General features: G+C 41.7%; 1 protein-coding gene and 1 long non-coding RNA gene across 9 annotated transcripts in view; one reads left to right on the forward strand and one right to left on the reverse strand.

Annotated features, from left to right (window-relative positions):
• ATP8B4 (ATPase phospholipid transporting 8B4 (putative)) overlaps positions 1–6,276 on the reverse strand; it is a 224,076-nt gene extending 217,800 nt beyond the window's left edge. For 5 of the 8 annotated variants that reach the window (XM_076004354.1, XM_076004355.1, XM_076004350.1 and 2 more), the window contains exon 1: positions 1,907–2,061. The gene's annotated coding sequence lies outside the window, so the exon portion shown is untranslated. The other 3 variants (XM_076004353.1, XM_076004352.1, XM_076004351.1) reach the window with 3 other exon arrangements.
• LOC142871510 (uncharacterized) lies at positions 3,029–4,724 on the forward strand. Its single transcript, XR_012919775.1, has 2 exons — positions 3,029–3,104; positions 4,521–4,724. It is a non-coding gene; the product is annotated as an uncharacterized LOC142871510 (long non-coding RNA).
• Positions 6,277–25,614: the final 19,338 nt, after the last annotated feature.

A 25,614-nucleotide genomic window follows, 5' to 3' on the forward strand; every position in this document is an offset into this window, starting at 1 on the left:
TGTTTATTGAGGCACTATTCACAACAGCCAAGATATGGAAGCAAACTAAGTGTCTATCAATGAATGAATCAATTTTTAAAGTGTGGAATATATACACAATAGAATATTATTCAACCATAAAAAAGAATGAAATTCTGCCATTCGCAGCAAAATGGATGGAACTGGAGGATATTATGTTAAGTGAAATTAAGCCAGGGATAGAAAGACAAATATCACATGTTCTCACTCATATGTGGAACCTAGAAAAATCGATTTCATGAAGATAGAGAGTGGAATGGTGGTTACCAGAGGTTGGGAAGGGGGGATAAAGAAAGGTTGGTGAATGGGTACAAATACAGTTAGATAGAAGGAATAAGTTGCAGTGTTCAATAGCACAGCAGGGTGACTATAGTCAACAATAACTTATTGTATATTTCAAATAGAGCTAGAAGAGAAGATTTGGAATATTCCCAGCAGAAAGAAATGATAAGTGTTTGAGGTAATGGATATTCCAATTACTGTGATTTGATCATTAACACATTGTATGCATGTATCAAAATATCACCTGTACCCCATAAATAGGTATAATTATTATGTATCAATTTAAAATTTTTTAAATAAATCTTAAAAACAAAATTAAAAAAGAAATCACACTGAGTTTACATTTTGTTGTAAAGGCCAGCATGGAGCAACACCTGAGCAAAAGAGAATGTTTCGCAGGCACAGGTGTTGGTAATCCTATACGAAAGCCTGTATTTTCTCATCTCCTTTCTAATAAGCCTTCTGCCCCCAATTAATATTTCTCACCAGTTTCCTTTTTCTTCAAAATAGCTAATTGTTAACCAGGGCCCTGAGGCACTGTCATGCCTATCAACAAAACAGCGAGAAGGATAAATTTTTCTGTTCAGACAAATCTCAGCACTGAAGACATAACCCTCAAGCCTCACAGAGATAGCTCAGTGCAAACTATATCTAAAGCATGAGTTGGTCATAGAACAAACAGGATCTTGAACAGGTGCATTAAATACAAACCGCCTGAAAAGAATAAAACCAACTACTACCATAGGAAGTGACAAAGACTCACAAACCAAGAAGAAATGGACAGTTATGCTACTCCCATCGGTCATTTACTAGATATGCTAACAGAATAAAAATTTGAATTTCAAACCAAAAATAAAAGAAAATGTTGTATCTCCCATTCCCAACTAACTTCCCCCAGATTTATTTTCTAGCAAGATGAAAATAATAAAGAATATTTGCTCAACCCTAACCACCTAGATGAAAACAGCAAAACAAAGCAGGAATCTGGGGAAAAGAAACGGAAAGTCCCAACCGGCCCAGAGCTAAATCTCCACTTGATCTCACTAACCATTCAACGTTCCCTGCCTACTCACCTCAACCTGGACCTAACCGTCTCTTCCAAAACAGAGACTTCCCAGCAGTGCAGGAAGATCAAACAGGTGACCATTCCATGACCACTTCAGTGAGAAAAGCAAGGCTATTCTGAAAGCTCTAGTAATCACACAGAAAACAAACTGGGTCTCTAGGGGGCATTCTTGAAAAACCTGAGGCTCAATTCCCAGAAAGGAAAAACACTCTTGACCACTTACCACTACCGGAAGCTGCTAGATAGTGATCAGAATCAGCATCTCATCAGAAAAAGAGGAACCCGTTGCAAGAAAACAGCTTCCCTAGCAGGGAGGAATTGAGGGAGAAAAACGCTCCTTGGAAAAACGCAAAAGCCCTGAAGAGCCTCTTGTTCTCTAGTTGCTGGCTACTGCTGCCAGGGCAGAACTGGTTAATCTTGGAGAAACAAAAGGAAGCTCCCAAGAGCCTGACTTCTGGAGGCTGGCTTCCTCTGTGAAAATCAATTCAGAAGGATGCAAGTGAACAACGGAAGGGGTCACCAGCGACCAGGTCTACTCACCAAACTTTTGCCAGCCCTCTACTGAGATAAGTAAACATCTTTGGAGTTCCCACCTGTTTTCACAGAGATGAAAGAATTAGCAGTGGGGTTTTTTTTTTAATCATCACAAGGGGAGTTGAGCTCTCTTATGGATGGAAGCTAAGCACACTCCAGCAACATTTAATATGCAAAGCGATGACACTTCTTTCCCAACATCCTTAATTTCAACACAGAGGAAGCAAACATTAACCCTAAAGCTACCGAAGAACGAATGCACACCGGAAATGGATTTAGATTTTTTAGTTTGAAATCGCTTTAAGGGGGGGGCTTTGGTTTTTAAGGCAGGACTAGATGCAAACAAAATATTTAGATGTGTGTCTATTTTTAAAGGGAAGAATATGGCTTCTTTTCAATATGCCTAAAGCCATGTAGAGATTTTCCAGAAGTTGCGTCAGATTTGCCAGTTAAATACTGAAATCAACTATGTTTTAATCATGTCTCCAAAACCGGAGTAAGGTGATCTTCTGAGCATTGTCAGCTCTGCTCTTCTGGAACATCCTCACATTGGGCCCTCGGGTTTTCACAGAGAGCCTAGTAGATAGACAGAAATGAGAGCCTTTTCCTACCAAAGTTCCCCAGTAACAAGAAACTATAGGAAACAAGAGGGATGGCTTGCTTTCTTACATAATAAATAGAACCATGAACAGCTTAAAGGAAGAAGCAATCATATCTTTAAAATATTTAAAATAAAAAACATTTTTAAATGAAAAAAATATAGACTATATTATTTTTAAACTTATCATGTGGGTAAATATATGTTTAGAAATTGCCTTTGTTGTAGAACATATAAGGAAATCAACACCTTCTCCTAAACTTTGAGTGGGAATATAAACTGGTAAAATATTTTTTAAACAAAACTGCTAATAAACACAGTAGTACCTATCAAATATAGAAATGTATATGTTTCCATTTCTTAGGAATTTACCTTACAGATAATCACACACATGTGCAAACATATCTGTACATTTGTTCACTATAGTGTTGTCTGTGATTGCAAAACAAAAACTAAAAGTGGCTAAAGTAGAGGGGACTGCCTAAATAAAGTACATTCATACAAAGGAGTATTAAGCTGCCATCAAAAGCAGGTAGGATTGAAGTGAAGAATCAGATCATCTGCATTCAGATCTGGCTCTTTCAGCAAGTGGCCAGGAGACTCTGGGTGAGTTCCTAGACCTCTCTAGACCTCAGTCTCTTCTCTGTAAAAGGGTGGTAATTATAATACTTACCTTATAGGATTGTTGCAACTAAAACAGTGCCTGGAGCATATATTAGCTACAAATATATTAGCATATATTAGCAACAAATATTAGCTATTATCAATAAAAGCAGTGTACCTCTTCAGACTCACGTAGAAAGATGTCCATGATGTATTGCTAAGTGAGAAGATCAAGTTGCAGAAGAATTATGTATAGGATAATCTCATTTGGTAAAAATATTTTAAGTGAGCTTGCTGCTTGTTGTCTGTTTCCTGCCACTAAAATACAAGCTACTTGAGAACAGGGACTTTTGTTTACTGTTGTATTCCCAGTATCTGCACTAGACATTCAGTAAGTGTTTGTTGAATGAATGATGATGGGAAATCTCAGCAAGAAGAATGAGCAAATTCATAGAGACAGAAGGAATAGAGCTCACCAGGGGCTGGGGGCAGGGAGGAATGGGAAGTTATTGTTTAATGGGTACAGAGTTTCAGATTGGGGTGAAGAAAGGATTCGGGAGATGGATAGTGATGATGGTTTCACAGCATTGTGAATGTACTTAAGCTACTGAACTGTACACTTAAAAATAGTTAAAATGGTTAAAATGGTAAATGTTAAGTTATATACATTTATATCAATTTTTTTTTTTAAAGTTCTACTTTTGAAGGGAAGGGCATAACTCTAACCCTTCTTAGGGGGAGGCAAAGATATACAATGTAACCAAAATGTCAAAAAAAAATCAAAACAAAACTTTTTATCGGCGGTGGGCAGGTGGGAGGGGGGAGGAGGAAGGGGGTGTAGGCCTCCATAACGTGTGTGGTGCACACCCAGGGGATTGGACACATCGGGGGGAGGGGGAGCAGGGGCAATATTTGTAACCCTAACAATATTTGTACCTCCATAATATGATGAAATAAAAAAAAAAAGTTCTACTTTTACCTTGTAAGGAGTAGAAAGACAGGGAGCAGGGAAGGATGTCCATCCTGTAGAAGAAAACTATTTGCCAGACTGCAAGACCTTGCTAATCAGGAAAGTTCGTTTAAATTCCTGACTTAGGGTACAAGAAAAATAACTTTTATTCCCATTACGCAAAGGTGCCTGAACAGGGCTTAATCTTTAATCCTCATTAGGCAGCATGCACATTGTCAGAACACTAGAAGGTCTGTGTTTTTAAAAGGCTTTATTTTGCTTTAAAACCTTACCTTTCACAAACGTCCTTTATGTCCTACTGCCAAGACAGCTGCAGAAGCCAGTGAATTACAGTTTTAGGTAAACAGATTAACCACCTGTAGCAAGTGGAATGCCCTGACCCCTTAAGTTTAAAATCTACAGTTGGAAGAAACAGATTTAACGAATGTATTTTCATTCAACAAATGCAGGTACCCTGCCAGGCACTTGGAGGGACATAGAAGGATGAACTGAATGTGATTCCTGCTCTCAAGACACTTCTCATCTGCTGGGAGAAGTGAGGCATGCAGATGAGGGGGTTCTGTAATAAAAGCTCTACCACTGAGAATGGGATAACAGTAGATTTAGTCACTGTGTATCAACTCAATTTAATCACAATGAAATGGATTAACTAAGATTTAACTCATTCCCTGGAATTTAGCCATTACAATAGTTTTAGGTTTGGTTCCGTTTACTTGCTTGCTTGTTTTAAATGCCAACAAAGGAAGATTGAGCTGATTGAAATGTCCAATCAAGCCCTTGGTGTCAGCCTAAGGGACAGAGAAGTAGCTCTGACCTAAAACTACAAATTCGGATATATGCAATAAGTAATGAAGGAAAGCCAGAACAAAGTATTTCCTGACTCTATAAACACATTATTGAACAATCCACCTGCTCCAGGGCACGTAGAAGCCAGCTTGAACCTACCGAAACACCATCTCTTTGGGAGGAGCCCTGAAGTCTATACGGTAAACCTATGCACTAAAGAATGAAAATTGCTTCAGTGTAAATCATGTAACACTGTGTGAAATACAAAACTGGCTTAAGCCTTAACTTCCTGGTTGTAAAATTAAGAAATTTAAAACTTACTTCTCAAGTAGTTTGTGAAAATTAAATGAGATAGTCATTAAATAAACCAAAAATGGATACAAGTGTGAGTTCATGTGCAAATTGCACATGCAGTGATAGGACAAAAATAAATAGCACATAACCCAGCACCTGTCACATAGTCAGTGTCTAACAAAGGTCAACATTCTCTCTACTCTCTACTGTCTCTCCAGAATCTTCTCAAAGCCTGTGGCATTTCCTTTATCAGAACAGAAGAAGACCTCTGAGTTCAGAGACACTGTACATTTCCAGTTCTTTTTTTATATTTTTATTTTTTTGAGACAGAGTCTCACTTTGTTGCCCGGACTAGAGTGATGTGGCATCAGCCCACCTCACAGCAACCTCAAACTCCTGGGCTCAAGCAATCCTCTTGCCTCAGCTTCCCAAGTAGCTGGGACTACAGGCATGCGCCACTATGCCTGGCTAATTTTTTCTATATATTTTTAGTTAAATTAATTTAACTAAATTAATTAAGTTCTTTCTATTTTTAGTAGAGACAGGGTCTCGCTCTTGCTCATGCTGGTTTTGAACTCCTGACCTTCAGTGATCCTCCCGCCTTGGCCTCCCAGAGTGTTAAGATTACAGGCATGAGCCACCGCGCCTGACCCACATCTCCAGTTCTTTGCATCCTATTCCAACCACCTGTCTTCTCCTCTTATGTCTAGGACAATATGCCCCATGCATATTCTTTCAATATACCGCTTTGAAATAGCACAAAACAAAGACATTTTAAAAGGATGAGATCAATAAAGATAATAGAAGTTTTAGCATTTTCTTCCGGCACCCCAGAGGATTATTTTTCACACCCTGTTTACCACAGCAGGTGCAAGAAGTACACTAATAATGTCCTTGGCCCAGGGCACCCTCTTCTCTTTAGTGATTGAAACCCACAGGTCTCCCAGAAACAGGTCCTCCAAATCTTTGAAATCACATATGCCCTCATGGTCTTTAATATCTTTAAAAAAAGTATAGTTTTCAAACCTCTTGTAGTTTCATTTATTTTCTGGCACTTTCCATGGTGTGTTGGGCTGACATTCACCACGAGAAGGTACCTCAACTCCTGCCTCCACCATTTCCCCATCAACTTCCTGTTGGTGAGTTAACCTTTTGTGAAAGAAAGTACATTAATGGATTTCCTCACATTGGCCAACATAAACGTCTGACCCATTACTGCTGGTACCACTTCCTATGTGAGATTTTCCATCTTCCATGAAAGGACTCATAGTTGAGCTTTAGTTATTACTCAACTAACTCATGAAAAGAACAAAATGAGAATAAGAAGACCTCAAGCAAGAAACGTTTTTTCAGAGGTTGAGCCATGGATAGGGACCCAGATTTAGAAATAGAAGATTTTCCTACTCTACTAACAAAATTTCAGGAATTAAAAGTAAACTAAAAATAATATAAATCTACCACTACATTAAAATTAAGCTGATATGATTAAAAAAAAAAAAAAGATACCCAATTTCCTGGGTGCTAAAAGTCACTTCTGAAAACATTTTCCTGAGAGCAATCTGCAATTTCTCTCAAGGACTCTCCTGACTATCACTTTCAGGGCAGACACTCAGACACAAGCAGAAAAATAGAACCTACACAGTTTGTTGTTGTTGTGCAGGCCCACTCACCAAAACCAGGTGATTTGCATTTAATTTGCCCTTTCAAATGCATTCTGAACCATGTGTTCCAGAACTAGATGACCCAGCTTTAAAACAGACAGGCTAACCCCAAGCCAGACAATTGGCATCCCTAGTTGTAAAAGTCATTCTAACAATTCATTTCCAAATGACAAACGCTCCGGGGCCAAAACTGGATCCTGGAATAGACTGTTGGCACCCGTGAGAGAAACACTTCCCAAAATAACTTATCTCTTGCTATCAGGGAAGAACAGTGTCTTCTTTGCACATAATAAGTGCTCAGAAGAGACTTTGGGCCTCCACCTTTTTATAGAGTGACTTCATAAGAAGTCCTTCCAGCAACAGGGGCATTTAACAGAAAGGAGGAGTGGAAGAATGGGGACTTAATCTGCATCAGTTTCAGGTCTCTGGTGGTTCTTGTCATCTCAGAACCTTCAAAACACTGGAGCAGCCTGGGGTCTTTTAACACTCACTCACTCCAGCCCCATTTTCTCCCTAGCAGGCTGTCATCAGCACAGCCACATGTCTTTAAAGAAGCTCTGCTCTTCATTCTTCACCCATTTAGCCTGTCCCTCAAGTCAATAGGTGAGGAAACTCCCTACCTCTTGACACTTAGAATTTCAGGTCCAAGATCAAAGAAGTTTGGGCTCCTAATCAGCACGTATCTCCAGGAGGCTTCACACATTCTTTACCATTTCTGAGCCTCAATTCTGTATCAACCCCCCCTGCAAGGCATTGGGGATCCCGAGATAAAGGTAACCAAGACCCGTCTCTGCCCTAACAAGAACCTTTCTATTTTTTTTTTTTCTTTATTTTTTTGAGACAGAGTCTCACTCTGTTTGTTGCCAGGGCTAGAGTGCCCTGGTGTCAGCCTCGCTCACAGCAACCTCAAACTCCTGGGCTCAAGCGATCCTCCTGCCTCAGCCTCCCCAGTAGCTGGGAACACAGGCATGCGCCACCATGGCTAATTTTTTCTATATATATTAGTTGGCCAATTAATTTCTTTCTATTTATGGTAGAGACGGGGTCTTGCTCTTGCTCAGGCTGGTTTCGAACTCCTGAAATCGAGCAATCCACCCGCCTCCCGCCTCGGCCTCCCAGAGTGCTAGGATTACAGGTGTGAGCCACTGCGCCCGGCCACAAGAACCTTTCTAATGGAAGGGAAATGAGTTGTCAACAAACGGTGACACAATGTGGCAGGAACTCTAATAAAAGTGCCCCCTGGCCCAAATAGGAGAAGGGAAGATGCCTTTCTGTGTGAGTGTGGAGGTATTGGGGGAAACCTCAGGAGTAAACATGGGAAGCTGAATCCTGAAAGATGAGTAGGCAAGGAGGGAGGATCTTGCTACTACAGTTCCACAAGATAACAGACCAAGAGAAAAAAAAAATGTCACTGGTAGTCTTTATGTCCCCTCCTCAGCTACACTCCATCCAACCTCAGAAAACAGCCACCCTCTACTCTCACTTGGGCTTCCATTCCAAATGGCTGGAGAGAGTCACAAACGCACTTCTCATGGCATTCAGGACCCTTCTGTGGAGGGCAGAAGTGAGCTCGTCATCACCTTGGGACATCAGCAAAGGTAACTGCTAGGTCCTAGTAGATCAGAGACCAGGCAAGGACTGGGCAGGAGTTAAGTCCTGGAGCTCCAAAACGCTGCTCGTGCACGCCACCTCTGTGGAAAGCAGCCCGGGTGCATTCTTTCTTGGATAGGTTGCTGGGCCTTGTGCTGCATTGTTGGTTGCAAGGAAATCAATCCTATGAAACTAGAGGACTGCGCTGGGGCAGGAGGCGAAGGTATAGTATGGCAGAGGGGAGGCAAAGCAGTCCAAGGTGGCTCCAAGGTCATGCTGACTTCTAGAGTGCCCCATATCTAATGGAGAGGAACAGATCCCATTCAAGGCTGTCTTTGGAGAAATAGGAATTCCAGATGAACAATGGCAAGGTGTGCATCACTGGGGTTCTACACACACCCACGCTAATGCTGAGCCACCTTGCGTCAAGGCCCGGGGCCTACAGTGGCCGAGTGGATGATGGAGCTGCTTCCTGTGCATCCTTGGGTGAGGAGGGTGCTACTTTCGCATCTTCCCTTTTTGGTAAGCCAGTGTCTCATCTTGCAGCCAGTCAGTCAAGGGACAGGGGAGTGAATACCACCCCGGAAAAGAAGGAGGAGACGTGGAGTTAAGTCATGCCAAAGACCAGAGAGAGAAGGGGAGCCATGGAGGCAGACACGAGAATTCTGGATTTTCCCAGCTTCGCGCCTAAGCTTCGAGAGGGAGATGACTATAGAAATATCCAGAAAGATGCGGAGGCACCAGGAAAACTTCGACTAATGACCTGTTGTTCCCTTCTCTCTAGAGGGTGCCTTGTCTATCAGAGCATGAAAGCCAGCAAGACTGGGAGCGGCGTGGAGCGCTGGTGGAGCAACGTGGCCCCAGGCGCTTGAGGCTGAGCTCCTGCCTCCTCGCAGCTGATGCAGGGCAAGGCCCGGGTCGAGACCGTGAGATCTGCTGTGCAGAGAGAATCCAGAGTGCACAGCACTGATCAAGGCTCGCACCTCCCTCCACCGTCACAGAGTCATGTAAGTCCTCTGTGATGCCACCCTGGAAAGTAGCAGGGGGAGGAGAGGGACACTCAAAGGTCCTAAGAAAAAGATTAAACAATCAAAAATAGCTTATTTAAGCTGGGAAAGACTGTGATCAGTACATTGGCCAGTTTAAGATTTGTTGGGGATTGTTTTTCCCCACTTACCCTTTGGAGTGTATAGTAGGTTAGTTAAAAATGACAGATCCTTTGCGAAAAGTTAAGTAGCCACATTTTGTAGGGCATGTAAGTACTAGTGTGAGCAAGTAAGTTACGACCCCCATTACGTTGATGGCCACCACCAAATGCAGTCTGTTTTTCTCTCGTTATCTTGGGAAGTCAAATTCACACCAAGAATGCTGTATTCGATTCCTAGGGCTTCCAAAGAGCCACAGACTAGGTGGCTTAAAACAATGGAAATTTATTCTTTCAAAGTTCTGGAGGCTAGAAGTCCAAAATCAAGGTGTCAGCAAAGTTGGTTTCTTCTGGACGTTCTGTTCCATTCCTCTCTTCTGGCTTCGGGTAGTTGCCAACAATCTTGGCGTTCCTCAGCTTGTAGACGCACCCTCCACTCTCTGCCTCTGTCAACACATGGCGTTCTCCTCATGTGCACCTCTGTGTCTCTACATGGCCTTCTTCTAAGGACACCAGTCACTGGATTTAGGGCACACTCCAACCCAGTATAACCTCATCTTAACATCTGCATAGACTCTATTTCCAAATAAGCCCACATTCTGAGGTTCTAGGTAGACATGAATTTAGGAGCACACTATTAAATGTGGTACAAATGCAAAAGAGAATTTTAATTAACAGCCAATTACAAGGTGGAGTCTAGGGAAATTTTCATCTGCTATAAAGAAAACTAGAGGTCTACGCCCTCCCTTGCCTGGCCTAAATCTTCCGCACCTTTCAGGTCTTAACTGCATTATCACTTCCTCTAGGAACCTTCTTCAGAGGATCTTAAGAAATCTGGAGCTCTTGTAGGCTCCCATGACACTGCACTTCCCCATTGGCAACTGCCTTGCTATAGTCTCACACCTGTCCACTTGTCCGGGCCTCTAATACCTCAGGGTGGCAATTCAATGTCCCACTTGCAGCAGTGGTCCTAGCACAGAATGTAAGATCCCAGGACCCCTGTGATAAGATTACCCAGGCTCTGATGAGCAACTGGGTGATCTTATACAACTCACTCAACCTCCTCGTCGTCTCAGTTTCTTCATCTAGAAAATGAGAGTCTCACACGACAATGTCTAAGTGACAATCCTTAGTCTAACATTCTATATTAATAATGCCAGGTAAATAGGTCTAGCAGCTATGAAGTACTTACTATGTTCAAAATGCTTTACATATAGTAACTCATTTCATTTTACAATAATCCTAGAAGGTGAACTCTTTTACAGATAAGAAATTGGAGAAACAGAGATGTTTAAGAACTTTCACAAAGTTGCAAAGCTAGAAAATGGCAGAAGTAGAATTTTAATGCTGGCCGTCTGGTTCTAGAATCCATGTGCCTAACCAATCCACTATCTCTGCTTCTCTATAATGATGTCTCCTTTCAATCCATATAGGAGCTGGTGTGAATTTACTCATCCCCAAGAGACCAGATATGTCTGATTCTTCACTTATGTGCTAGAAATATAAACTCTAGCTTATCACAATTAGGTTTTTAAAAAAAGAGAGTAGCATTTCAATATCTTAGAATGAAATTTTTTAAATTTTTTTGTTGATGCATAATGCATGTCCTTATAATCAAATTTTTAAAACCAATAGCTAAGCGTTAGTATACTTCAATAGTCTCTTCCTCAAACTCTTCGTAATGTTATTAGGAATAATACTAACATTACTCGTATTTATAATTAACATTAATTATTATACAATTAGTAGCACAAAAAAATAAAAGTTGTAAAATTATTCAGCTACTACTCTTGCACCTTCTCATACCCTTACTCAACATTAGAAACAAAAAGGTATTGTTCAGGAAATCTTACCTGATTATGTTTATATGAGCTCAAACTTTTATTAGATTCATTTTCTCTTTTCAGTTATTTTTAAAGGTAATGCTAAAAACCATTGGTTCCATGCCTGATTATAACCTTCACACTATAACAGTCATTCAGCAATTGACCTGTGGTTTAGCATACAGGAAACTGACTTGAAAATAGATAGATAACTTATCAGCAATATTTAGACATAGTCTGCATTACTATTAAATAATTAGTATATAGTTTCATGACTTGCATAATGAAAAGTACAGGAACAGCCACCCTAAGCTTGTGTTGGAGATATGAGTATTAATTAGATGTGGATTCTTACTTTAAAAAGTTGAAGTTTTACATATACAATGGAATACTATTACTATTTGGCCATAAAAAAAAGAAGTAAATCCTGTCATTCATGACAACCTGGATGAACCTGGAGGACATTATGCCATGTGAAATAAGCCAGACACAGAAAGACAAATACTGCATGATCTCACTTAAATGTGAAATCTAAAAAGTCAGGCTCACAGAAGCAGAGAGTAGAATGGTGGTTGCCAGGGGCTGGGGTTGGGAGAAATGGGGAGATGCTGGTCAAAATTTACAAACTTTCAGCCATAAGACGAATAAGTTCTGGGTATCTAGCATTTAGCATGGTGACTATAGTGAATAATACTGTATTGTATACTTGTAATTTGCTTCGACAATAGATCTTGAGTGTTCTCACCACAATAAAAAAAGGAATGTTAACTATGTGAAGTGATGAATGTGTTAATTAGCTTGATTGTGGTAATCGCTCCATAATGTACACACATACCAAATCAATCTCATTGTATACCTTAAATACACACAATTTGTATTTGTCAGTTATATCTCAATAAAGCTGTGGGAGAAAAAAAATTAAAATGCAAGAATGATAGACTGTCAAAAATGAAAATAAATAAAAAATAAAAAGGTTAAGCTTGAAAGAAAACACAACAAATAATTAAGCCAAACTACGCAATGATAAGTGCCCTTATAAAGGGGGAAGGAAAGTTGCAATGAAAAGGAAGAAGAGTGAGAAGAGAAGAGGGTCAAGGTCAGGGCGGACTTTGGGGAACAGAAAGCACTTCCAAAGCTGAGCCTTGAAGGATGGATGTGATTTTTGTACACAGCAACAGGGAGTGAACATCCGCGTAGAGAGAACAGCAGGAACAAAGACAGAGAAGACAGAAAACAAGGAGTATTTGCAAGGAGCATCAAACACTGTGCCTCAGTCTATCTGGCAAATAGAGGGTGTAGGAGATGATGGGAAATAAAGAAGAAAAACATGTTAGGGTTAGATTATGACCCTTACAATTACCTAGGTAAGTGATAATAGCAGCCTAAATTAAGGCAGTGTCAATAGGAATGGAGAACAAAGTATAGATTCAAGAAGTAGTCCAGGCTGGCCACAGTGGCTCACACCTGTAATCCAAGCATTTTGGGAGGCCAAGGCAGGAGGATCACTTGAGGCCAGGAGTTCAAGATCAGCGTGGGTGACATAGCAATACCTCGTCTCTACAAAAAAAATTTAAAAATTAGCTACTCAAGAGTAGTCCCAGCTATGTGGGACGCTGAGACAGGAGGATCATTTGAGCCCAGGAGTTTGAGGTTTCCGTGAGCTGGGATCATGCCACTGCACTCTAGCCTGGGTGACAGAATGACAGAATGAGATCCTGTCTCAAAAAAAAAAGTATTCCAAAGATAGAATCAACAACATTTGGCAACAGGAGGGAAAGGAAGAGGGGAAAAAGTCAAACATGCTATCATATTCTTTGCCCTAATGGCTAGGGGAATGTTGGTGGCTGACAAAAATGGGGAGAGAGATGGTAGAAAAATTTCTGGTTCGTCTATTTGAGTTCTGTATATCAGTGCTCAGCTAGCTCATCACAAAGCAGAAGTGGAGAAATGTTCAAACCCAACAGTCACTCTATGACTCACCAGATGTGAGGGTAAAGTTATTTTCACTCTCACAGCAGTAAAACAAAACCTGAACAGTGTATTAACAAGATCCTTCAGGTTTCCTGAATGTTCAAGTGGGTTGTCTTCTAGAATAGCTAAGGCTTAACACAGAATCCCAAAGTCTAACCTTAGAGGAAAATGTAAAAGGTTTCACATCCCCAATCCTTTAGTTCTTAGCTAGTTAAAAATCTGAAAGCTATCTCTTTTCTCCTTTAAAGATGTACGTGGGACACACCATTCATTTCTAGACTTTCTCAGTTTCACCCACATTAAATATTTCGGGTGACAAATTCTCAACTTGTAAGTTGATCGAGGAGGTTCTCTAGATTTCACCATTTGGATTTTACCTCACTCGATATTCTGAGTAGTTTTTCCATATTGCTCTCAATCTTTAGCCACTCAGTGGTGTCAGACTTCAGAGAACCTGCCATTTTAACCCTGTTTCCGTGAATCATTATCACTGTGGTTTGTGGGAATCACTTGAGCTACACCCAGAGCATTTGACATGTCACCTCTGTCCATCAAAGGTGGGTGACATTTTCACTGCACACATAGCTATGCTCCCAGACATTCTTCAAGATTTAAAGTAAGCATGGGGAGCAAACTCATTGAACATCCAAGCGCAAGAATTCCATACAGAACTATACCTGGCAACACGGTAAGCAGCCACTTTCTGCTGAACCAGAAATCGGAGTCTACTTCCTGCACGTACTGTCACAGGTCATCAAAACTGAAACCTGACGTACATAAAATGGTGACTCAATACCGATGCATGGAGAGAAATGTCCTAGGCTCCCCCGGGAACCAACAGGGAAACCTTCCGTCCACTTAAGGGAACACAGATGTAGGGGACTTCTGTGCTGAAAGAGTGCTAACTTCTCACCAATAAACCCGTATCTCCTCAAAATTAAACTGCATGGTCCCCAGATATTCAATAATTCTCTCATCTACATTTCAATGAAAGGTGAAGCCGTTTCTAATACAACTTTGAGTGCGGATACTCTGCTGTTCCGAACTGCTGATAGAAGCATAGTATTTACATGGGCGCAAGTAGCAGCAATTCCGTCTGGCTCTCCTGATTGTGTCGATTACTGTGACGCTAACCATGCCCATTCCATGCTGGAGTTTAAGTAAACAGGACCACCCCTCTCTGCTCTTAGCCCGGGATTTATAGGGGCCGTGTGTCCGGCGTTCGGGGAGATGCTGGCTTGCTCTCACCAGTGATCATATACACAACATCGTCATATAATTTTCGGATTTTTCAAAGACTTCAAAGCTCACAGTCTCCTGTGAACTTGCTATCTGGGCGTGTTTATCATGGCAAGGACTAAAGGGAGGAGTGTCATGCAGACACTTCAAATTATGGGCACTTCACGAATGCATTCTGTGCATCCATAAAATGTCAAAACGTCCAGGAGAAAAATTTAAAAGCCAGTCCGTCAGTTCACCTCTCATGCAGGCATAAAGCCAGGCTGGAGCAAATGTGGCTTAAATGTTGGTTTGGAAGGGCTGTTTGATTGTTCTGTGATCAAGATATTGTATCCTAATTGTTTCCTCTGCTAAATGAGCGGTGCTTAATTGGTAAGTAGAAATGGGTTCACTTCCTCCCTGCTCTCTTTTTTGAAAGTGACCAGATGTCCCATTCCGGGGGACTTACTCTTTGTGATGTGGTACTGAAAACACAGAACAGACCTTGTGTGTCTTAAGAGGCCACACTGCTTGACGGTGAGAGTGGGGCTCTGGATCAGACTTGCTCTGCCGCTTGTAGCTGAATGCCATCAGACAGGCTACCCTGTGTGTCTCAGTGACCTCATCTGTAAAATGGGCTGATGAGAATGGTAACTACCTCGTCAAGTTGTGAGCATCAAATAAAATAATAGCTGCCTCGTACGTGGAAAGCACTCCATGAATATCATTTTAGTATTACAGTTAAAAACTTGGACAGGAGAAATAAAAGTTCTTCTTTTCAGCTCAGAGATTAACCCCTGAAACACCAATAAAAATTCTTTGATTGGGGTTCTGAATTCTGCATCCCCATAGCTTTTGCTCATACTTGACCGGAGCACTTATAAGATACATTCATGTCCTACTACGCCTCTCACACTGCGCAAGAGGCTTCTCAAACATATCCCAGTCACGGAAGCAAGCAACTTGTTAGCATTAAGGTCTATCTTCCCAAAATACTTTCTCATTCACTTCTCTTTATGTTCCATTCATCCGATAAAAGACTAATGAAAGACCAATAAGCTGCCCACATGCAGCTGCCCAAGGTGCCTGGCTCTTATCCATCAATGAGCAAATTCTTCTAGAAAAGCAACATTTGGGGAGGAGATGCCTAGATTCCCTGTTCGCCAGCACTTCCCGGGAGGACTCATTCAGCGGGATGACGGGCCACGCAAACGTCTCTCTGTGCAGTCCTGGCCGAGGACAGCCTCTGTGTCCCTTGCATGCTGAACATCATATGCGTCATCATGACTCACAAGTCATCAATCACGGAGGGACATTTAAACATCTCCACTGACCACCAGCTGCATGTTGCTTCAGTCACTGGAAGCTTCTCAAAGCGAACGTGCTCTTGGGATAAGATCTGAATCACTGTCTCTGAGGGCAACAATGCTTATTGCTGGGGAAAAGGGAACAACCAACCAGGGCACAACAATAGCCTCATTGCATGTCACGCTTCACCACGAGGCCTCTGAGGTCGCCCCCTCCTTGACAGCACCCACAATGCTTTCCCCCCGAAGTGACACTCCTGAGGCTTAGAGAGGCCTACGGTGTTGGATTCGGGAAAGGCATCATCTCAGAGATGGCATGATAGTCAGAGAGGGGAGCGGAAGGAATCCAACCTTTATTAAGTTCCAGAATGCAGGCCTCCTGGCTGCTACTTTCATGGCCTTCCCACTGTACCACACCTAGTGACAAGATTACAAGGTTCTCTGCTCAACTACTCTTTCGTCAAAATTCCCACTTACCAATTTAACTATCAACATTTTGATAAAGGCTGTGAGCACAACCTGCCAGGCGTAATGCTCATCGCAGCTTCTGGCTAGCCGCCGGCTGAGAGATTCCATTGCATTTTCATCCTTCTGCAGTCTATAAGCCACACTGGGCAAGCCCTCCCATGCTCTCGTAGTGACAGGATAGATTGGTACAGCCTTTCCGGAGGGCAGCCTGGTAATGTACCAGACACCTGTTACATGCATACACCTTGGGACTCAATCCTTCCATTTCTGGGACTATGCGCTAAAGAAATGATCTGAGACGTGGCAAATGTGTGGGTACATGGTTAACGAGGGACAGAGCAATTGCAGGTCCACATATATCTCAACAAACCATCTGCTCAGTCGTTGGTTAGCCACACCTGGACACCCTCAAGGCACCACTGCCACGCCTTGATACCCTAATGGGCATCACTTGCCACCTGGTGGCTGGTACTGGAATTACAGATACAAATGCCAGGGATGAACTGTTACGTAAAAAGCGTAGTTAGTACCCTATAAAGTCAACTGAATTTCACCAACCGTAAATATCCTGATTTCAAACTAGAAATTAGGAAAAAATGTAGATAAAAACCCTTTTCTTAATTTTCTGTCACTTTAAATCTTTATCTCTCTTTATTGCTCTCTTATACCCAAACAAGCACCACCTCCTCCTCCTCCATCCTCCAAAAAGTCTGTGTGCATTGTAAATCCTTTTTTTTTTAATTTCAAAGCCAAAGTAGACATGGACAGGACTCAATTGCTGGTATGGGGGAAATTGCATGAATAAATAAGGTGATTAAATGTGTGTGTTTGATAGATGAGTAAATACTACTTGGAGTGGCTTTGATATATCAGACTAATAGTTCAGGTATTAGGTAGCTCTTATGGTCTTCCTACAAAACTCCAAATGTTAGCTTGAGAAAATCCCCTGAGGATTCTAGAATATACATATTAGGGGGAGTAATTTCATTAACCACTATGTTCTAAAGAAAGCATTTTTGTTAAATCACATTTTTTTCAGGAGTTCAAGAGCACAGCAGGATGTTTTCTGCTTGATGTACAGATAGAAATTAAAACTGAATAAGCAGAGTAGGTGTCACCTTGTACAGAAGGTAACACCACCGATAGGGACAGATAATCCTATAAGGGACTCTGCTTGGTTTCATGGTTCTAGGTACCTCCCACCTCCTCTGCCCAAAGGCTCTTCCACTTGGCCCTCACCTACAAGATCTCTAGGCCAGTCTGGTCCTTTTCTGACCCTGCACTCTGCGTCTTACTGAAACTTAGTCTCAAAGGGCATACATTTCCACAGCATCCTTTATATGCTTATAACGATTTAATTACTTGCAATTTTTTTTTTAACTAGCAGTGTCTGTCTTCTCCTTAAGACTTTAATCTCCCTGACAACAGAGACCGCGTCTGTCTCATGTGGCCAGTGGCTACCACAGCACGTCACCATCATCACAGAAAGTTCGGCTGCACCAAAGCACTGTGAGAGTAGGGTTTTATCACGATGGAATATACACACAGAAAAATGCACGTAGTATCAGGACACAGCTTAGAGTCATCACAAAGGGCACTCAACCGTATAACCACCACCAAGGTCAAGAAGCAGCCTTATCAGGACCCCAAGTCACGCCCCTTCCCATTCAACATCCACTCCCTCCTCCCCAAAAGTAACCGGTACCCTAACTTCGTGGATTTGTTTTGTCTTTTGATGGATAGAGGTCTTTAAGCAAGAAAACAACACGGCCATGTTTCACTTGGAAGAAGAACGTCTTGGCCACTCTGTGAAGGAAAGCCTGTCGTAGAATGAAGTGGTGGTAGGAAGCTAAGAGGGATGAAAAAGGAGGCTCTGGATTAAGGCAATGACAAAAAAGAGGCTGATGTGCAGGGAATCTTAGTAATACAAATAGTAGCATTTACTGAGTCCTGGATGTTTTCCAGGTGTTGACGTGCAGGCTTGACGTTCAATCTCCATGCAACCCTGCAAAGCCAGTGGGCTTGCAAGGAAGGAGTGATAGAGCTGAGACTCAAATACAGACGTGTCTGGTTTCACAATGGCCTTAACCGCTGCTCTAGCCAGCCTCTCCACTATTCTGCCATTCTCTCTTTTGAGAAGCAACAAACTTGTTGTAGGGTCTGACTGTGTATAACGCATGAGAAGAAGGAGTTATTAGCACAAATGAATCAAATGTCTAGCTTGGGAGAGAAGCTGAAGACCTGGAGACACCAGGACCTTCCTTTGAGAATCTAGACCTCATCACAGCCCTCATTGCCCTTAAATGCCAGAACTTTTGTTCTAAAAGTAGAAATTGAAGAGCAAGTAATTCTAGCCAGCTGCCCAAACTGTGCCATCAGAAGCTTGGTAGTTGTATTATCTATTGCTGTGTGGCAAATCACTCCAAAGCTTAATGGCTTAAAATAATGGCGTAGTGTCTCTGTGCCAGGAATTCAGGAGCAACTGGGTACATGGCTCTGGCTTGATGTCTCTCAGTTATTGGTCATACAGGGTCAGCCCTGATTCAGTGTGGGAATTTCACAGGGCATGGGTAGCAGGCAGCATGGACTCCTGGGGGCCAGCAGAGAGGCTAGGTACCCCACTGGTGAAAGGGAGGCTTTGTGCCAATTCAAAGTGTTCTATGAATGAAGCATCTAAAGTGGAAATGGGGAGGGGACATTCCACATTCCTGACAGATGGAACAGCGTGATGAAAGAAAGAGTGTCATAAGCAGCCTCTGTCTAATTTGGCCGAAGTAATCTGATTATGAGTAGTGAGGGGCAGGGAGGAAGCCTGGAAAACGCAGGCCCACATCATAGACCGCTTTGCATGTCCGAAAAGGAAACACCAATGTCCCCTGTAGGTGAATGGGAGCCACACTTGCTATCTCAGTGGAAGGATGACGTGTAGTGATCATAAAGTGCTAGACCTGGAAGGGCTTCTTGAGACCAGCATCCTATCAGTAGACTGTTCTCGTGGTGTCTGCAAGCTGATCCTTAGCAGGGTGATCCAGTTCAGATCCCCTTTTTTTAACAAAAGGAAACACACTTGTTCAGGTTGTGCATTAGGAAGGCAATCCTAGCAACGGTGTGGGAAACCGGTCAGAGGAGGAAAAAATAGAAGCAGGGATACCAGCTTGGTATCTTGAGTCGGTCTCAGAGTGTGGAAAGCCTACAATATGATGTTAGTGGTAGAGATGCAAAGGAAGGGAACAGAAGTGAAAGATATTCTGAAATAATTCCAGTGAATGTAACAGACGTTTTTCATTCTCAGTTAAGTCATATCTCCCTTCATTTCATTTCATCATAGAAGAATGGCTTAATATAAGATGGCCTGATTTCCAATTATCTATATTTTTCAAATATCTTCCCTCCAATCCACAGTGTCTTCCTTTCCCCAACCACCAACTCATATCTACAATTTCCTTCAGCACCTTTTTCAAAAGCTCACCTACCCCTGGACGCCCTCTCCCACCAGTCCCAGCTGATCAGATCACTCCTCGCCTCTGCACTTACGGAGATAGTTGGCTGCATATCATATTACACTACGGAATATTGTGGGAGACACTTGGTTCCTTTAGCCTAGCAGAGCCATGAAAGGCAGTGACAGATATTAAATAGTATATAATACTTTCCGCAAGGTCTGATGAGTTAATCAGGGGCATTGTGTTACAGCTGTAATTCCTGCATATAGCTACCAGATCCTAATCTAAGTTAGGATGAATCTTGATATTTAGTTTACTTTTCAGCTTTGCTTATTTTTTTTATTTATTTCCTTTTTTTTTAGTTATTCTTAAAATCAGGATCAAACAAAATTGAACTAAAAATAAAGAGGTAAAATACTTTTAATAAAGAAATTTTAATTCACATTGGGTGTAAAAATACATTTTACTGAATCCTAACGTTATTTTTAATATTTGCCATTTAATCGTCTTTTCTGATTTGAGAGACAATCAGATCAGTGAGCAATCATAGATTGATTCAGGATTAGAGTATCTTTTTTCTCCCGGTGTAATATTAGATTGCTGAGGCTTGAACAGGATTTGGAATTAAATTTGAAAAGTTAAATTGGCATTATCTGAAGAGTAAATCCATTTAAAAGATTTATGCATTGGGTGGGCGACTGTCCTAAACATGCTCCATAGTTCTTCAAGTATGGGATTGGTCGTTTTCCAGGAACACTTGGGAACCTTATTGCTGGAGTGTTGCTGCCATCTAGTGGACATTTTCCCAAATGCGACTAAATGCTCTCTTAAGACTAATTCCCTTTCCCCCTTCACCACCACCTTTTCCTTTTCCTCCCTCTCTTTCTATCATAGGTCCATCAACATACACCAAGAATAGAAAATGTTTGCTCAGTAATAGGAAACTTCTTTAAAATTTGGGGCTTTGTGCCTAAGAAGACAATGATATTTCTATTCAGCCAAAACTGATCTGTCAGAAATACATGTAAGAAAAAATTAAGATTTTTTTTATAAATGAAAAAAACAAGGTGAAGAACAAAAAAAATTATATATGTTATACTACCTTTTGTAAGAGAGAAGGCAAAACAACCAAAAATTAAAGTACTCTACACTTAAGGGTCTGAGAATTTGACTGCATGTAAATTATTCCTCAATTTTAAAGTCTTATAAATGCTAAAAGTGATTGTGTAGTAAAATTTTAAAAATTCAAAAAGTTATTTGAGCCTTAGGATACAATTTTCAGTGAAAGCATCATGCACCGATTTTTTTTTTTAAACTATATCTTAACTTAGAAAATATGTGATTCAAAAGATGGCAATAGTTTTAGTAAAAGGCATTTGTCAGTGGTTATGAAGAGTTGAAATAAAATTATTTCACAGTAAAAAAATGAATAAGAGCTTAATCTCAATCATCATGGAAATAAAAAACTAAACCTCAGTGAGATATCATTTTAAATCCTCCAGACTGGCAAAATGTTTTAAACCTGATAATGTCAAGTCTCGGTGAAGTTGTGGAGCTACAAGTATTTTTTATATACTGCTGGTGGGAGTGTATATTGATATGGTTTTATTTGAGAATAATTTGATATTCATTAGTGACGTTGAAGATATGTATATCCTGTTACCCAGAAATTCTACCACTATATACTCTAGAGATACGTGTTCAGTAGTTTTTTTATCTCTCCCAGAATAAAAACCCAAATTCTACCAATTGCCTAAAAAAAAAAAGAAAGAAAGAAAGAAGTCAAAATAAGAAAATACATGCATATGTGCTTATTTTTGCAAAAAGAAATACAGAAAAGATAAACCAGAAACTAGAGGGATTGGTTACTTAAAGGGAAACGATAGAAATAAGAAGTGAAAAAGAAAGGAAAAAGAATAGAACTATTCTGATTATATATTTATATAGCTTTTATTTTTGAACCATGTAAGTATTTACCTTTTTAAAATATAAAGTTAAATCCACAGGTGAGGGAACTCTAAATTGAACAGAAACAGATCGACCTAAGTACATGTCACATCAACAACATAACTACTCAGAACAAGAAAAATAATTATTCCAAGTAATTTCTGAATGTGCAACTCTTCTTGTCTACCCTCAAGAGATAGTCTAAAAATAATAGCTACAAGAAAACCTTGGCTTTTACCTGGTGAAGTGAGTTTGTTGATGTTAGTGATATTAATGTAATAATTCTGAAACAATTTTGTGTGTATTTTCCAATGCCAAAAAAATAAATATGTTGATGTTGCTAGAAACCACTTGTCCCACTAAGGGAGATTTTATTGTGTTTTTTGTTTGTTTGTTTGTTAAGATAAGGAATAAAGGAAGAAGAAGAAAACTGTATGGAGTCGGATTAGAGAATTAGAAGTCGAAGTACAAATGCACGGTCTTAAAAGGTATTATTTCCTAGGTTTGTCCATTGAAAGAGCCTAGAAACAATAACTTTGCTGTACAAGGAGCACAGCTGTCACCTGGTCTCCAAATCTAAACACCATCGTCAAACAGACAAAAGCAGGATCCCATGGAGAAAGTTCTGCTTCCGGAGCTGGCTCAGGGAAGTACAAGGTGTTCCTGGAACATGTTTTGTTTCAGAACATAAGAACATGCTCAAAGGCTGATGAGGACCTGCAGAAGGATACAGGAGCCAACCAAGATCAATAACACAAAAGAATTATAACACATTGAATTTTTTTTTTAAATTCATGAGTCTATACCCATCTTTAAAAAGAGAAAAAAAGACAAAGAAATGAATAAAGGAAATAGAAAATCACCATTTAAGAACCTCCATAGATATTCTCATTCAAGTCTGGAACAAAAGAGATAAAAAAATATTAAAAAAAATAAAAAATAAATAAAAAAAAGAACCTCCATAGAAATAATAGATTCAGGCAAGAATCTGAAATCATTCAGCGGGAATTTGGGACACAAAAGAATATTTATACAATCTAAAAGTATCATTCCACAGCATATGTATTAATTACAAAGAAAAATATGTGTCTTTGTAACAATTCTGGCATTTAGCAGCACTTTGACTAGTGATTAAACTTATTATAAGCAATAATGGGACAATAGACTACAGGAGCCTCCCAGTACGGCACACTAAGAGGGACAAAACAGGGCCACATTCTTAGCTTTCTCAAACAGAATGATGGCCAGCCTATAATTTTGTATCCTGCCAAACAAAGTTTCATATAAGAGAGGGAAATAAAGACTTTCTCAGACAAGCAAACACTGAGGGAATTTGTCAAGACAAGACCTAGCCTGCAGGAAGTACTCCAAACTGCATTATACATTATACACAGATCAGCACAATAAACACCCACCAGTGTAAAATCACCCAAAAGCTAAAGGTCAAAACACAGATACTACAATGGCTCAAAAGATAAAACATGGTCCTGCGTGGTGGCTCACATCTGTAATCCTAGCACTCTTGGAGGCTGAGGTGGGCGGATCGCTCAAGGTCAGGAGTTCAAAACCAGCCTGAGCAAGAGCAAGACCCTGTCTCTACTAAAAATAGACATAAATGAATTGGACAACTAAAAATATATATAGAAAAAATTAGCCGGGCATGGTGGCGCATGCCTGTAGTCCCAGCTACTCAGGAGGCTGAGGCAGGAGGATTGCTTGAGCCCAGGAGTTTGAGGTTGCTGTGAGCTAGGCTGATGCCACAGCACTCTAGCCCAGGCAACAGAATGAAACTCTGTCTCAGAAAAAAAAGAGATAAAACTATAAGATAGTTTTAAGATAACGGACACCTTCCAGCTTCTGTTTACTGCTTGTTTGCTACCCACAAGGCATTATGAGTACTTTATGGGATGCAGAGAAGAAAGACAAAAAAATTCGGAAACCAGAGTCTCTCAGCTAGGACCCGGAACAGGTTGGAGCCTATCAGGGCAGGATGAAGTAAGAATCACTGTGGGGGCGGATGCATGATCAGTGTGTAAACAGTTTGGGTATAAAAGGTCACTAGCACACAAGGGGAGGTCCTTGCCCGAAAAAGAGGCCACTGCACTGGCACTCTGGGGGCTCGGACCTAGCTCGAGCTAGACAATAAAACTCCTTTTGATAATTACAACCTCGGTGACTCTGTCACTCTGTCCCGCGGTCCTGCGAATCTCGACTATAACATTTGGGGGCTCACCGGGATTCCCGCAGACCGCTGGATAGGACGCAGAGCCGGGGAAGGAGTCTATAGATTGGAGCCCAGGACTAGTGGACCGGCATTAGGACCTAGGTGGACGCGCTGGTGGGTCGCCGGTGGAGGCCAGACGGAGATGTCTGCTGGCCTCCTTGGAAACCCCACAGCTGACCTCGGAGCTGGAGGCTCAGTCAAAAGGGGACGGGGGAGAGGTTCCGGAATAGGTGGGTCATTGTTTCCCGTTTGTTCATCTGTCTACTCGTTTTGTTATTTGTTCCTTGTCTGTCTAGTCGTGTCACCTGTGCAATTGTGCAAGTGAGTTCGTCCTATGTCTAGGACTTCTTCTTTTCAGGAATGGGGCAAACCCTGATGACGCCTTTGTCTATCCTCGTGAGTCACTTTAAGGATGTGAGGACGAAGGCACAGGACCTGTCCTTAGAGGTTAAAAAAAGAAAGTTTATCACTCTTTGCGAGGGGGAGTGGCCTACATTTGAGGTGGGATGGCCCAAGGAGGGCTCCTTTGATGCCTCCCTCATCGAAAAGGTAAAAGGGGTGGTGTTTGGCTGCCACGGCCATCCCAACCAAATTCCTTACATTGTGGTCTAGCAGGGTTTGGTCCAGGACCCACCACCCTGGCTAAAGACCCTCCTGCCTGCCCCTAAGGAAAAGGCTAAGATTTTGGCTACCAAAGGAGTGAAGAAGGGCAAGATGCAGGACTCACGGCCCACTGGGCCACCCTCTGCTGGCACCTCCCCTGCGTTGCCGGACTCCAATCTGTACCCAGATTTAACAGAGTTAGAGTGGAATGCACCCCTGCCCTATAATTTCTCGGGGGCGGAAACAGCGTCCACCCCCGCCCCTCCTGTGGTGGCGGCGCTTGCACCTGCAGTGCCCATAGCCGCAATGGAACCGCTGGTGGGGGGACCGGCTTACAGGACTAGGCAGCAGACTAGACGGGCACCAGATCCGGAGCCCGTGAGGGCACTCCCCCTGAGAGCAGCGGGACCCCCTGGAGCAGATGGGGAACAGACATCCCAGTACTGGCCCTTCTCTACCAGTGACCTCTACAATTGGAAACCCCAAAATGCAAATTTTTCTGAAAATCCGAGGGATTTAATTAACCTTTTAGGTTCGGTCCTTTTTACTCACCAGCCCACTTGAGATGATTGCCAACAGTTGCTTAAAGTACTTTTTACAACTGAAGAGAGAGAGAAAATCCAAGCAGAAGCATGGAAGCTGGTTCTAGGAGAGGACGGCAGACCTACTATCAACCCCCGAGTCATCGACCAGACCTTTCCTCTTGAACGGCCGCCCTGGGAGCACAATGAGGCTGAAGGTAGGGGGTGTCTCCAGGTCTACCGCCAGACTCTGATGGCCGGTCTCCAAGCAGCAGCACGAAAGCCAACCAATTTGGCTAAGGTAGGAGATGTCCGTCAGGGGCCCAAGGAGAGCCCAGCCGCATAGCTACAGAAGATCATAGAGGCTTTTTGGCAGTACACTTCCATAGATCCTACTGCAGAAGAGAGCAAGGCGGCTGTTATGATGGCCTTTGTTAACCAGGCAGCCCCAGACATTAGGCATAAGGTGCAAAAAAATAGACAGGTTATGTAAAAAAAAAAACTCTACAAGACTTGCTAAAAGTGGCAAAAAAAGTTTACAAC

The sequence above is a fragment of the Microcebus murinus genome, chromosome 6 (assembly GCF_040939455.1).
Source record: "Microcebus murinus isolate Inina chromosome 6, M.murinus_Inina_mat1.0, whole genome shotgun sequence".
Taxonomy (NCBI): domain Eukaryota; kingdom Metazoa; phylum Chordata; class Mammalia; order Primates; family Cheirogaleidae; genus Microcebus; species Microcebus murinus.